At 38.1% G+C, this 15,546-nt stretch overlaps 1 long non-coding RNA gene across 1 annotated transcript; it reads left to right on the top strand.

The window, feature by feature from the left end:
* The first annotated feature begins 7,430 nt into the window (after nt 1-7,430).
* LOC118749463 lies at nt 7,431-8,200 on the top strand. Its single transcript, XR_004994222.1, has 2 exons — nt 7,431-8,004; nt 8,065-8,200. It is a non-coding gene; the product is annotated as an uncharacterized LOC118749463 (long non-coding RNA).
* The last annotated feature ends 7,346 nt before the right edge of the window (nt 8,201-15,546 follow it).

Raw genomic sequence — 15,546 nt, 5'->3', positions numbered from 1 at the left:
GCAGATAACTTATTCACGAATAAATTACTCGTGAATAAATTGCTTGCGGATAATTTATTTATTTATTATTTCAAATAACGAATAAAAACTCATTTTTAACACATTGAGCCACTTTTTACTTTTATTTCGTCTGTCAAGGATTGTGAGTTAGCTGAATTCTGTTTACTATTTTATCAAGAATACTAGCCCATTCCCTCTGGTTTCGCGGCCCCTGATAAGATTTTTTGCGTTGGCCAATGCAAGAATAGCGTTGAAACCCAAATATGGGTAAAGTAAAAATTCTTAATTTAGGTTGAACAACTAAAGAGCAGAACCCTTCTCACACATATTTCTGCCAAAAAAATAGCGCTCTGATGCTATATGCAAGAAAAAATTCCTTTCAATATCATGAGCTTTACCGATGGTCTTATTTCCACTTGTGAGATCTTTTCTAAGCGTGCGTAATCTTCTTCTATGATCTTGCAACTACAACATTGGTCCGATGCGTCGACCTCCAGTCTTATGTCATGTGGGCCAACAAAAGTTCTTATAAGGAAGCTGAAGAGCACAGATGTGCGTTTTCTATTATAGGAGAGCCACAAATCCTCGATGTAAAATTTGGCCATTGATATACCAACAGTATGTGGTCGAAACTTTCCTTGCTGATTCGCCACTTTTAAAATATCCAAGAGCTGGTTTCCTTGAGTCTTACTGCTGCAGCAATGGCCGCCCGAGCAATTTCATCAAGCGGAGATAGATGCAAGGTCGCATTTAGGGTGTATGACGACGTGAGACATCGTAAATTCGTATAATAGAAACATAAAAAACAAAGTAGTCCAGACTAATGATTTCGACTGCAGCACCATTATGAATTGAAACCTGATTGTACAATAAATAGGGATTTTCTAAATAACTCAACTGCAGCGCCACCTAGCGGGTCCATTTTTCGCATAAGTATTTTTCGTCATGCAGGAAGAACACATTTTGAATTTGAACGAAATCAGTTCATAAATACGGCTTTTATAAATAACTCGGATCCATCGCCACAAAGGAGTTTTCTAGTAGCCTTTAATAGGACTTTATGCGTATGGAATAACCTCCGAAAATTTGATTTAAATCTATCCAGGGGTTTAAGTTAAATCGCAACAACGAAAACGGTTATCATTTTATACATAAATATATGTACATGTATATGTATATACATAAATTACTTGTTTTATTATTATTTTATTCGTTATTCGAATAATTAGTGAAGATAATAATTATTCGAATAACGAATAAAATAATTTATCCGTCATTCGAATAATTTTTTTTTGAATAAACAAAATTATTTATTATTTACGAATAACAAGAAAAACAGTTTATCCATTTGTTATTCGTCATTCGAATAAATTTTGCCCAACTCTGCTAAATATTAACATCCTCAGATTTTTAAGTGTACCTATTTGTGTAGTAGATTAATAGAGTTGAAATATCACGATGAAATACATATATGTTTGTATGGGAAAAGGTAATGTATGGTAATGTATAAGTTCATGTATTACTCTTATAGTCTGCACATTACATCGTACATGAATCTAAAGATTCTACATAAACACAGTCAACGTCCTACGAATGTAATGTGAGGCGTGTCGCTTTGAAAATCGATAAATACATAAGTAAAGCAAACCAACTATAGTGTTCGAAGCGCAGGATTTAAACCCGCCGCAACATGTTTCCATTCTGCTAGAACCAGGGACGTGAACCGGATGAAAAATTTTGTCGGTTCGGTTCAACGGTTCGAACCGTTTTTGCACTTTTGGATTGGTTCGTCAAAGCGGTTTTTTGGTCTTTGAACCGGGGTTTAGGTTCGGTTCAACGGTTCGAAAAACAAACAAGTAATAAAGTCTAAGTTCGGGCGGAGCCGAACATTAAATACCCGGCGCAAGTATTAAATATATGATTTTCACCTTTCCGAAAACCACCCCAACATGGTATACCGGGGTGTATCAATTTTGAGTAATTTAGCGTCCTTAAATTTCGAAATATTGAAGTGTCAAGCATTTCTGAAATTTACCGTTATATGAAAAGTGGCCTCAGTTTTAGTCTGATTTCAATAATTTTCAACGTTTTGCTTTTATTTGGCAAGCGCAATAGCCATACGGAGTTTAGTATAAATTGGTAGACCGGTTACTGAGATACATATATGTGATCATAAGTGGGCGGTGCCACGCCCGTTTTCCAAAATTTTATCATAAACAAGTGCGCTCGGGTATAAAAAATAACGCGCAAGTTTAAGCGTCAAGTGCAACAACGCGCAAGGGTAAGGGTCAAGTGTCTGTCAAATGAGATGGGTTGCCATTACATTTGATATTGTCACATGGTAAACAAACATGGTAGGTATTACCATGTTTAACAAAAAAAAAAGTGGGTACATTTATCTATTAAAACTTAGTTGAAAGAACCTTTAAACCTTTATGGAAAGTGGTTCGGTTTTCGGTTCGGATCAAACATTTGTGGAAAATTTCGGTTCGGTTAATGGTTCAGTTAATTAATAGAAAAAAGTGGTTTTCCGGTTCAAAACCGGTTCGGTTCAAAACCGGTTCACGTCCCTGGCTACAACTACCTTTGACATACATCTTCTTCTTCTTCTTATTTGGCGTTGTATTTTGGCCGAGTTCAACAAAGCACGCTGGTCGATTCTCTTCTGTGCCAACTGATGCCGATTGGAAATCCCAAGTGAAGCCAAGTCCTTCTCCACCTGGTGTTTCCATCGCAGTGGGGGCCTCCCTCTTCCTCTTCTACCACCAGGGGGTTCCGAGTTGAATACTTTGAGAGCTGGGGCATCGATGTCCATTTAAACAACATGGCCAAGCCAGCGGAGTCGCTGTATTTTAATTCGCTGCATTATGTCCACGTCGTTGTAAAGCTAATACAGCTCATCGTTCCATCGTCTGCGGTAGTCGCCGTCGCCAACGCGTAAAGGCCCGTAAATCTTTCGCAATATCTTTCTCTCGAACACTCCAAGAGCCGCCTGCCTCATCGGACGTTGTCATTTTCCATACTTCTGCGCCATATATCATATGATGAGTGACTTAGAGAGTGTGGTTTTCGTACGTCGAGAGAGGACTTTACTCCTGAATTTCCTACCCAGTCCAAAGTAGCACTTGTTGGCAAGAGTTATTCTGCGTTGGATTTCCATGCTGACATTATAATCGGTGTTAATGCTGGTTCCCAAGTAAACGAAATTCTCCACTTTCTCGAAATTATAACTGTCAACAGTGACGTGGGTGCCAAGGCGCGCTTGGCTTCCTTATCCAACTTGAAAAAGGCAGAACAGACTTCGCGGTTTGTGCTACCTGTGATGTCGATTACATCGCAATAAGCCAGCAATTGCACGCTCTTGTAGTAAATTGTTCCTGGGCGGTTCAGTTCTGCAGCTCCTGTTATCTTCTCTAGCACCAGATTAGGGAAGTCTCACGAAAGGGAGTCGCCCTGTCTGAAACCCCGTTTGGTAGCGAATGGCTCGGAGAGTTCTTTCCCAATTCTGACGGAGCTAGTGGTATTGCTCAACGTCATTTTACACAGCCGTATGAGATTTGAGGGGATGCCAAATTCAGACATAACGGCGTATAGGCAACTCCTTTTAGTGCTGTCGAAAGCGGCTTTAACGTCGACAAATAGGTAGTAAGTGATTTGGCGTATTGTGAATATCTGGTCAATGGTGAATTTGCCAGGTCTAAAGCCACACTGATAAGGCCCAATCAGTTCATTGACGGTGCACTTCAGTCTTTCATACAATACGCTCGATAAGACCTTGTAAACTATGCTTAGAAGGCTGATCCCCCGGTAGTTGGCGCGAATGGCGGGACGCCTTTCTTGTGTATTGGGCGGAGCACTCGTAAATTCCAGTCGTCGGGCATGCGTTCATCTGACCACATTCTGCATAAGAGTTGATGTACGTACCTTATAAACTCCTCGCCGCCGTACTTGAATAGCTCAGCTGGCAGGCTGTCAGCTCCAGAAGCTTTGGGGTTTTTCAGCCGCGCTATTGCTATTCGTACCTCGTCATAGTCAGGCGGTGGAACATCGACTCCATCATCATCGACTGCGGCCTCGGGATCTCCTTCTCACAACTTTCCGTGCTACTACCATTCAGTAGGGCGGAGAAGTGTTCCCTTCATAATTTAAGTACGCTCTGAACATTGGTTATTAGGTCGCCATTGTTGTTCTTACAGGAGTACGCCCTTCCTTCCGTAAGTCGCCTAATGGTCTGATTATGCATACTTCGCATAACTTCGCACAACTTCGCATAAACTTCAAACTGTAATTTCGTATGTACTTTGTATGTATTCCATTACCCAGAAATTATCAGAACTTTTAAGAACTTAACGATCTGTTGAGTTTAGATTTTGCTTCACATTTTCTTTAGTTACTTTTTTAGTGCACTGGTACAAATGGTTGTGCGAAGTAAAATTTTCGGGCATTCTTCGCACTCACGTATTTCGGTCTCTCTTCTTATTGCGGTAAATACGTATCGCGTCCTTCTTCAGTTCCCTATAACGGTCCCACATGACTCGTGTTGCGGCCGATCGCAGTGTTGCCCTTTGACATACAAATGTATTATTAAAAAAAGCTCGCTTGCGATTTTTTTAAGATTCTTGTTTTCATGTTTACATTCAATCATAATCGACAAACTTTCCTTAATAAAAAAATTTTATGAATTACCCATTTTCCCACTGGGTATGTGTCCTAGATATGTAGATACCAAGGCATATTGAACAGGTAGTATCAGTAGAGTTGATTTGATTTTTTAATTATTTGGTCTCTAAAGTGTCAAATTTTTAAACTTCTTCTCACAGAAGTTCTTAAATTTCAAAATCTATATGCATGTGGAACCTTTTTCCATACAAAACAAGCGATTTAATAGCAGCTTTTGGAACGTTCACCGAACTCAGCAGCACAAAATCTGATTACTGGGCCTTGCAAAAGATGGATCAATGTTTCGAGAATCAAACATATTTACTAAGGCCCACTTGGAGAACATCCAGAGTTAAATTGTTATATCCCTAAACCAGACAATGTCTTGCAGCATTGAAAACTGGCCCAGAGTTAAGTAACCCGAGGGATTTCTAAATTAAGCAGACACCACTCTCTCTTTTTTGACGTTTGTTTATATTTCTTATAGATTTTGAATATAAAATTTCAAACACTTACATACATACATACTAGGCATGTTTCGAATGTCTTTTTTTTAAATTCGCGAATGCCAATGTTAGGAATAACATTAACAAAGCTGTAATCGACTTAAGTCATCGTTTTTATTAATTAAAAATTTTGTAAATTATTGGTCTGGCGACTATCATTTACAGGCCAAAAGTCGAGAAGCAACCAAATTGATTTGAAACTTAGTGTTTGGGGGTTTTTGAGGTCGCTGATTTCGTATATAATGTCCGGCTTTCGAAATTCAATATGGCGGATCCAATAAGGCGACCAAATTTTATACTTCTTTCCCTTTCACCAAAAACTTATGCATAAGCGGGGTTTTCAAGATCGCTGATTTCGAATCTGATGTAAGGTTGTTGGAATTTAAAATGGTGGATCCAATATGGAGACCAAATCTTATAACTTTCCTATTCTGCATAAACTCATATAAATGGGGCGTTTTCGAGGGCGCTGATTTCGAATGTGATAACATCCAATATGGTTACGAAGTTTTATAATTTTTTATTTTTCATCAAAGACATATATAAGAGGGCTTAGATCCAATATGGCGTTATCGGAAAAAATTTAGTTTAAACATTTTTTTTAGTTTTTGCTATATATTTTTTTCTAATCAGAGCTGCTTCAAATGAAAACTTTTTCCTTTAAAATGTAAGCTTATATTTGTATTTATTTGAAAGGTCACTAGCACAACAAGGATATTACTAATATTAGGCTATATAAAAAGTTGAAAAAATAACGTAACGTACAAGTTTAAACAAAAAAATGCAAGAATGCATTTTTCACCTACGTACTTGCATATCATTCTTGCTATTTCCTTTATGTAGTTGTTATATTCTTCGGATGTGCTCCGTCTAATAATTAGCCTGTTCCCGTACTTCACGATTTGCAGGATTTGCAGGTTTTACAGGAATAGCTGTTTTCGCCTTTAATGAATCTTATGTGAACGTGGAGTACGGGAAGGACTTTGGACTAAATCCTGCAAAACCTGCAAATCGTAGCCGTTCTGGGACGAACTAATTATTTCCCAGCAAAAGATTTTAAAATAGCAGTTGTTTGCATTTTGGTGACTACTGCTTTTCAAACATCGAAAAGCATGGCAAAACACACCTTTTCTATTAAAAAAAAGCCCATTATTCAAAAAATGCAAAAAAGTGCAACATGATTCTCAGCCCATAAACTTTAAATTGAACATTTTTATTGCCCGCAAAGCTTGAAGACCGTCAAATGAATATCTACTTCAAGTGGAATATTATTACCCAAATTAGAGTCCATTTTAAATAAGTTTTATTTTATTTAGCAAGCTATATGTTAGTTTTCTTTTTTTACCTCCCTTTTATTAGCTCGGGATGTAACTATGTAATATTGATGCGTCTAAAAGATGCACCGATTTCTATTCTCAAGTTACATACCTGATGACAGTACGAATGGAAATTATAACAGCGAGATTTTAGTTTTTTAAACTATAATTTTATTTTTTGTTAATCACACAAATATTCATTTCCATTCTCTGTTTCGAATAATCTTTCTCATTCGAAAATTCCTACCATTTCGAACTACAAGAATACTGACTACGAAAGAACTAAATTTTTAAGCTTTTAGTAGAAATGGCAGCTTTAACAGCTGATATCTCAATGGGAAAACTCTTTAGGAAAATAATGAGTATGTACCTACTTTTTTACTCTGGAGAATTAGTTTAGTGAAGGGACAAAAAAAAATCGATTTATCGATACTCTAAAAATGACTTTTGGCCAGGAAATAGTAACTGCCAGATCATAGTGCAGTGTTTTAATCTAAATAGTAGTCAAAATTGAAAAGGGGCATATTAAATTTAAAAAAAAAAGTAATTTTAGTTTAGTTTTCCACCAATCGAGAGGATTTTCACCGAGATAAGCTCGTTTTTCTTTAAGATAGGCCTTCAATTGAGCTTTAATTTCACATTTTCTAATGTCTCCAGATTCTACATCCGAGCCTTCGCTTTCACTGGGGGAACCTAAAATTATTTCTAGGTTGCTTATAAGACTTTTAGCAGTACTTGTGGAAGGCTCAATTTGCTTGATATACTACTTAACCGTTTAACGCCTGAAGCTAAAAACTGGTCATTGTCCGCACCCTGGTTAGACAGACTTAGAGCCATTTCAACAATATTAGAGTAGACTCTCTGCCCATGTAGACATTCGCATTCGCAAAATATTCGTATCATTTGATGCGAATGCGAATGCCGAATGCGAATGTGTAAAATGATGCGAATCATTCGCATAACGAATACGAATGCAAATATTCGCAACATCCTTCGTACATACATATATAGGTAAATTGTAAACTGGCCAGCGGCACTTCTGAGGGTTCTCTTAATTGGATGGACCTCTAACATGGTTGGTACATTTTAATCGCATATATTTTTTACGCCAGACTGACCGAAACAGAGCTGAAGGCCGAAAAATGAATACGTGAACATGTAAATATGTATGTATGTATGTATGTGCATATGTATGTGTCGCAGCACGCCCTTTCTACGGTATAATGTCGACGCTTAAACATGCATATGTACATATGTCTGCGCATCTCTATGTACATACATATGTACGAACATGAAGCCAAAGTACATACATGGATGCAGTTATTACATTTCTTCTTTGTATCCGTACTATTTGTTTGTGTAAAATTACCGCACTGCGTCATTCTTCTTTGCCTTTATATGCATATTCGCATGAGCTTTTGCAATTAACCTTTGCGCATCGAGAACGATAGGTTTATGTAGCTCTGAGCGCGCATAATTGAAGCTGTTAGCCGTCGTCAAGCAAAGAAGAAGGACACACTGCGGTAAGTAGTAACATCATTTTGTTTCGCATTAAAATTTGTAAATTGTTAATTTCCACTTAGAAATAAACCAGCCTTTGCGCCAATCCAGCCCGATTAAGGTTAAATTCGCAAGCGTTTTTATTAACTGAGAACGACGGTTAACAGTATGTATGTATGTACCCCCCAGTAGAAATCGGTTGTATGCATTCGTGAAGAATGCTTGCTATATGAGTGAATAGTGTGAACAATTCATGCGTAGTCATGAATTTCCACGAATAAATTCAAATTCCAGCGAATTGCAAGCGAATGAACGTTGTCGTTGTGTTAAGCACATTTCTTGATAAATTTGAAGTGGAATTTTTGTAATATTTCAGTCTTGTACAAAAATTTTAGTGAACAGACGTGTTGTGCGATACTATTTTCAGCACAAACGGGCTTCTACAAGATATGCATTTGAATATGTAAATGCTACTTGTTTGTATGTCCCCGTATTTTAAAATGTATCAGAAAAGTAGCATTTACATATGGGGATACATATCTTGTAAGAATGCTTTAATACTGTTCCATTAATGCATTTTTGTATGTTTGAAACATTAATACAGCCATATGCATACCGCAGTAGTACAAGTGCATGATTAAGGTACGCATACGCTCTGAGAAACCACGATATAAGGAAATGGAAATAAAGGTTCATTTATATTGGCATGTGTACACAGCAGCAAGCTCATGCCACCAACAGCGATGTCGTATGCTTAAAATTTCTGCTGGGTAGGCTTGGGTAACGGTGCACATTTTTTGGCGCTGGCGCACTAACTCCAGCGCCACTATCGGAATCAGCACAGTGTGTTGGCGCAATTGCGCCTCTTCAGGCTAAAGCTCATTTCCTTTATTGCTGCACGCTGCACCAAAGTAAATTAATACAAGGTGATCTCGGTTGAGAAAAAACTCAAGTATACCCAAGTTCAAAACCCAAAAATACAACAAACCCATCATTTTCACATTCAGAAGGACCGCGACGAATTCTAGCAACACCACCTTGTATAAATTCGCCTCGTGCTGTACATTTTACAAGAGACACTTCTATTTCGGGTGCTCTTGCAGGTTCTTTGCGACACCCGGTGTTGTCAGTGTTCCGGTGTTGAACTAAGGTGAATTTATACAAGGTGGTATCGGTTGGGCAAAAACAACTCAAGTATACCCAAGTTCAAAACCCAAAAATACAACAAACACATAATTTTCACATTCAGAAAGACCGCGGCTAATTTTAGCAATACCACCTTGTAAAAGTTCGCCTTGTGTTGCACATTTTACAAGTGACACTTCGCTTTTGGGTGTTCTTTGCTGGTTCTTTGCGCCGCCTGGTGTCGTCAGTGTTCCCGAGTTGCTGACGGCATTGCGTCACTGAATTGTGAAAATCGGTATCGGCGCCAGTAACTCAGCTCTCGGTATCAGCGCAATGGCGCGGCGCCGCACTGTGTTACCCACGGCTACTACTGGGTCTATAAACATTTTGGCGAACGTTCGAAAAGTACCTTCGATATCCAATGTGCATATCGAGCTGAGAACGAACTCATAACCAACCTTGGTTTTCCAACGTTCAGAGTAAATTTGAAATACACTCGAAATGGGTTCGAAAAAAAATTAAAACCATAGTAACAAGAGAGAAAGTGAAATCCAGCTCATTCTCGAAGGAAGATATGAGACAATCGCTCTCTCACAATAAAATTTCAATTCGATAATGGGCTGGATTTCGAATTCATAACGAAGGGAAAATACATTGGATAACGAAGGTGCCGTTTTGCTGGAGAATGGCTTTGTTCTCGAATCGAATACTAACCTATTGCACATTCGTTATCGAAGATAAGACTCGAAAAAAAGATTGGTTTTCCAATCATTTTCGAATTGCTAACCAAGCCCAATGTTTATTGGGTACATACATATGTTTTCAAAAATATTTTTGAAATCCGTTTATTTTTTCTTGTTACTGACGGAATTGACATATGTAGAGTTAGCAAGTTAACCTTCGAAAATTGCTGGGCTAAATATTTAACTGCTAACCATTGATTGTGCAGCCAATTTATCAATTTAACCGGTAAACTTCCTTCGGTACCTGTTGTTCTGCAAGTGGGCCTAAAAAAGAGAGTTGCAAACATTTATATTTTTTCCAATTTAAATTTTTTATTTAGTTATATTTCACATGGCGCACTTTGATTTACAAGAAAAAAATCAGAACAGTTTTGGACACTTTAAATACCAATAATGTTACTACCTGTTTTATATGCCTTGGTAGATAACTTTAATTTGAAAGTATTTTTTCATATGCTTATGCCGAATTTCCATTATGCAGTGAAATGACAAAAAAATTGGTGCCATTTAAAAAGTGCCATGTGCAAATGAACCTAATGACTATTTGATGCCCAGCTTTCTCATTACAATTTTTGCCATTTAATGCCTTTTGTAAATCCAGTATTAGTCGGAAAAATTTAATTATTTCCTACTTGAAGGTATGGCTAAAATGTGTAGATATTTAAAAATAAATAAATTGAAAAAAAACATATACGTAGATAGTTTTAATACAAATAAATGGTAAAAAATGATCGTAAAATGTAGTATGTACGGGCACAAAAGCACATGAACGCTTAATTAATTTATTCAGTATACTAATATTTATGCTTTCGAAATAATATAATATATACTTGTTCAACAATATCCACTAAAATTTGTTTAAGCTTCTACAAATGTATGGAAGACGCGCATGTGCATGTATGTATATAAACTTGTGGGAACCAACAAACTAAAAAGTAGAGACTATTAAACGTAAAATTAATGACTTTATCGAACTGTTACTAACTATTTAGAGTGCAATTCTCCGAAATTATATGTCCATACCTACCTAAAGTATATGTATAATTTATAATTAGTAACAAAAAAATTCTATGTAAGTACCACATATATACATATGCTATATTCATTAGATGTTTACGCGTATATACTTATGTATATACTTAATTATATCGAGCCTACACATGTTTACATTAAGAGTTTATAATTTAGCCCCATCTGGATGTTAAGAAAATGGCGTAATTAGAAACAAAAAATAATAAAAAAATAAAAAAGATATTGAAATTAAGACACTCAAAAACAATCTTTGATGAGAAATATCTATAACCTTATTCTCAAGTAGCTTTTAAACTTTACCAGCCCTTTAAACAAAAGTAATGTTATGTAAAAATTGATTTAAAGGGCAGATAATGTAAGCCACCCCGAATACTACAAGCTCGAACACAAACACGGGACGATTTCGAATATGAAGGCGAAAACCATGACGATTGACCAAGACGAATACGAACATTAATATGAAGAAGATTTGATTTAACCGGACATTGGACAACAATCTCTAGGGGCTGGTTTCTCCCACGCAACTTAAATTAGTTAAGCCAATTTTCTTGACCTAGCCAAGAATAAGCTGTGTAAAACGTAGGCTAACTTTCGACTTAAGTCCAAAAAGTGGCTAAACTAAGTTAAGTTGAGTTGGAGAAACCAGCCCTCAGAAAACTTTCTACAATATGAAACGAACTAGAAATGTATTGGAGCAGGTTTCGCTATAAAAGTGTGGCTCAGGCCACTAATTTTTTTATTTTTTCTGGAGAGTTTAGCTCTGATCCAGTATTCTATGAACTTACAGGTTTTTACACGAACTTGCAGGAAGTTACAGGAAAAATGTTCCCGTACTCCAAAATCCTGTAAATGAGAGCGATTTTTGGGGAGTTGTGTAGAGAATGAAGTTGCAAGATTTTACCCGAAGTTTTTCTTCTGGTAAAATCATGAAAAGTGTCAAGCGATAAGCCGTTTGACGTTTTTATAGTAAAATTACTTTTTTTGTTCCCGTAATTTTTGGATGTTATTCACTTTTTACTCTCACTTCTGAGAGTAATTTCGCTGCTTGACATTTTAACAGGATTTTACACGAAAAGTATTGGATCAGGAGTTTGCTCCAGGAGTGTTTTTAAGATTTTAAAACTCTCATTTTGGCCATTTCAAAATTGGTTGGAATTCTTCAGGAAACTTGTCCTGTTTCTACAGTAATTAAAATGTCCTGATGTTTAAATAATTTCTATGTACATTTGTAGATGCTCATTGGTGTGTAAATTTCAATAAAAGCACTAAACAAATTAAAGCGCGCGTTTTGTAGTAAACACAACTCAGTACAGAACTATTCAATAAATTTGCTCTTAAAGTATCTACATATATATATAACTAGCAGACCCGGCGAAATTCGTCCTGCCCAATTTTTTTTATTGAAACATTTGGTCCAAAGTTTTCACCAGCAATTCACGTTCACGTTTGGTTTTGTGGTCGACAGAAGGCATATCCTCCATTATCGTCTTAAATAACCTGCCGAAAGCGTTATACCTCTGCTACCACCAGCGGGTTCCGAGTTGAATACTTTCAGAACTGGAGCGTCGGTGTCCATTCGAACGACATGGCCAAGCCAGCGGAGCCGCTGTATTTTAATTCGCTGCACTATGCCCACGTCGTTGTACAGCTCATCGTTCCATCGTGTGCGGTACTCGTCGTCGCCAACGCGTAAAGGCCCGTAAATCTTGCGCAAAATCTTTCTCTCGAATACTCCAAGAGCCGCCTCATCGGACGTTATCATTGTCCATGCTTCTGCGCCATATACCAGCACGGGCATGATGAGTGACTTATAGAGTGTGGTTTTCGTACGTCGAGAGAGGACTTTCCTCCTGAACTGCCTACTCAGTCCACAGTAGCACTTATTGGCAAGAGTGATTCTGCGTTAGATTTCTATGCTGGCATTATTATCGTTGTTAATGCTGGTTCCCAAGTAAACGAAGTTCTCTACTTTCTCGAAATTATAACTGTCAACAGTGACATGGGTGCCAAGGCGCGAATGTGCTGACTGTTTGTTTGATAACAGGAGATACTTCGTCTTGTCCTCGTTTACCACCAGATCCATTCGCTATGCTTCCTTATCGAACTTGTAAAAGGCAGAACAGACTTCGCGGTTTTTGTTACCGTTGATATCGATGTCATCGGCATAAGCCAGCAATTGCACGCTCTTGTAGTAAATTGTTCCTGGGTGGTTCAGTTCTATAGTTCGCGAGATCACCTCTAATAAAAAGAAGGAGCTTCTGTTTATATAATTAGTGTAGGTAACACAGGGCAACACCGATTTTGATGCGGCAAATGTTAAAGATGTTTTTGATAGAAATTTTTGTGCTGAATATGAATCCGTAAGTTTAAAGTTTCCAGCGAATCCAGCTTTTGATAAAAACGTGGCGAAAGCGTCAAGAAATCGCGTTTCTTGCAATATTTTTGAACCTCTAGCAAGAAAACAAAAGGTGATAGAACCTTCCACTTAGGCTTAGATAAAAGCTAGAACTACAGACTACTATCCCTGGAAATACTATTCCTGCACCTTGCCCTGATGGTCACCTATACTCATTTACGTTTTAGCGTCCAACAATAAAAAAATACTCGAAAATTATTCAATTGAAAAAATTTGTGTAAAAATCAGAGTTAGCTGTTCAAAAACTGACTTAAGCTGACCTTAGGGTCAAGGTGCAGGATTGGTATTTTCAGGGATAGAAGTCAGAAGTCCAAGCTTATTTGCTAGAGCTTCTCAAATATTGCAAAAAACGCGATTTTTTTACAATTTGACCTCGTTTATCTTAAAATCTGGAGGTGATGGAAACCTTATGCTTACAGATTCGTAATCAGCACAAAAAATCTATCAAAAGTTGCGTTAACATTTTCTGCATCAAATTCCATTTGAATTTTTATACTAAATTGGCGGTAAAATATAAGAATAAAAATTGTTGCATATATTGTGAAAAATTTGCTGTGCCAATACTTTGTTCCGGCAATGTATGTATATTTTACATTTCCTATGTAATCGACAATAAATTCAAACATTTTAGTGACGAATGGATTTTAAAATTTGAAAGAATTCAAGCCCTGGCTGCTTAAAAAAGACGAGTCACAAAGTATGTTCGACAATTTTTTGTTTGGAAGAAACTGCCAAAAATCAACGCGATTCAAACTGGCTCTTAGTTATACAACAGTGTCAACTTGTACGCAAATTTATTGAATTTTCCTTTTTGCACGAAATTTGTATGTTTTTGTTGTTGGTTGGTAGGTTGCAGTGCTTCCTAGTCGCTGCCCAGGATACAATTAGCGCATTATTGCGCCATTTTGATGCACTTCTCGCGGGGGATAAATATCTTGTCTATGCACTTCCTATGTTGCTAGGTCGAACCATTTCGACTCTCTAATGAATCTGCCGATTTCGCTAATGGTAGCTCCTGATAGGTCGGTTAGTTCAGCTATTAGATGTTTCCCTAACGTCTTGTGTCTAATGTTCGAAAGGCCTGGACATTCACACAGGAAATGCTGGACACTTTCTTCGCTATCTTCTAGTTGACAGCTGCGGCAAATCATATTATGGGGTAGACCTATTTTTGCCGCATGTTTGCCTATGTGCCAGTGGCCTGTGATGGTTGCTAAAATTCTGAATACCTCTGGCCTTGATCTGCTAAGCAGGTCCAAGGTTTTCGCCCTGTTATAGTCAGGCCATAGTTTTCTCGCTATCCTACAAGTCTGTATATCTGACCACCTGCGTCTAGCCAGTTCAAGGAAATGCGTAGTAATCTCTCTTTGGACTACTCCAAGAGGGCAACCCAGTGCCACTGCCTGGGATTCATCCAAACCGGCTCCTGCCTTCGCCAACTCATCCGCCTTCTCATTGCCTTCTATGTTCCTATGTCCGGGAACCCAGACAAGAGAGACACTGAGCGCAATATTACTTTGCATTCCCCTAGCTTGGATTTGGTAACCGGTGACGCTATTGCCAATAGCGCCGCCTGGCTGTCAGAGTATATTGTTGCTTTACTGCTGTGTCCAACCCTATTGCCTAGGATTTTGCAGGCTTCTAGGATCCCTAGGACTTCCGCTTGGAAGATGCTTGTATTATTTCCCAACCGTAGAGACAGAGCCACGCCTAGTTCCTTGGAGTAGACACCTGCTCCCACACCGCAAGCCATCTTGGATCCATCGGTGTATAGAGAGATCTCTTCTCGGTCGGCCACTCGGTCTCTTCTCCAGTCCCTTCTGGATGGGAATAGTTCTTGCGCGTTACAGCTGAAGTCCAAATTGCCTACCATATAATCTGTCGTCCTATTTAGTTGCATTTGATTTATGATCAACCCATGTCCGAAGTGTCTAGTCCTCCAAAGGCCCGACTCTCTGAGTCTGACCGCCGATTTCATAGCCACTTCTTTCAGGTGGAGATCAATAGGAATTAAATTGAGGATGGCGTTTAAAGCTTCTGCCGGGCAGGATCTTAGTGCGCCTGTTACTCCTGCGCTTGCTGCCCTTTGTATGCTTCTTAGCTTGCTGACATTATATTGTCTGCTTAGGCCGGGCCACCAAACCAAGGCGCCGTATGTTAGAATTGGTCTTATGATCGCGGTATACATCCACATCACAAGTTTAGGATTTAGTCCCCAGTTTCTACTGAAGATTCTCTTGCAAGTGTAG

This window comes from Rhagoletis pomonella, unplaced genomic scaffold (genome assembly GCF_013731165.1).
Source record: "Rhagoletis pomonella isolate Grant_MI unplaced genomic scaffold, Rhpom_1.0 Rhpom_scaffold_00016, whole genome shotgun sequence".
NCBI lineage: Eukaryota > Metazoa > Arthropoda > Insecta > Diptera > Tephritidae > Rhagoletis > Rhagoletis pomonella.
The sequence above is the reverse complement of the archived record's forward strand: the minus strand, read 5'-3'. Positions and strand labels throughout refer to the sequence as shown.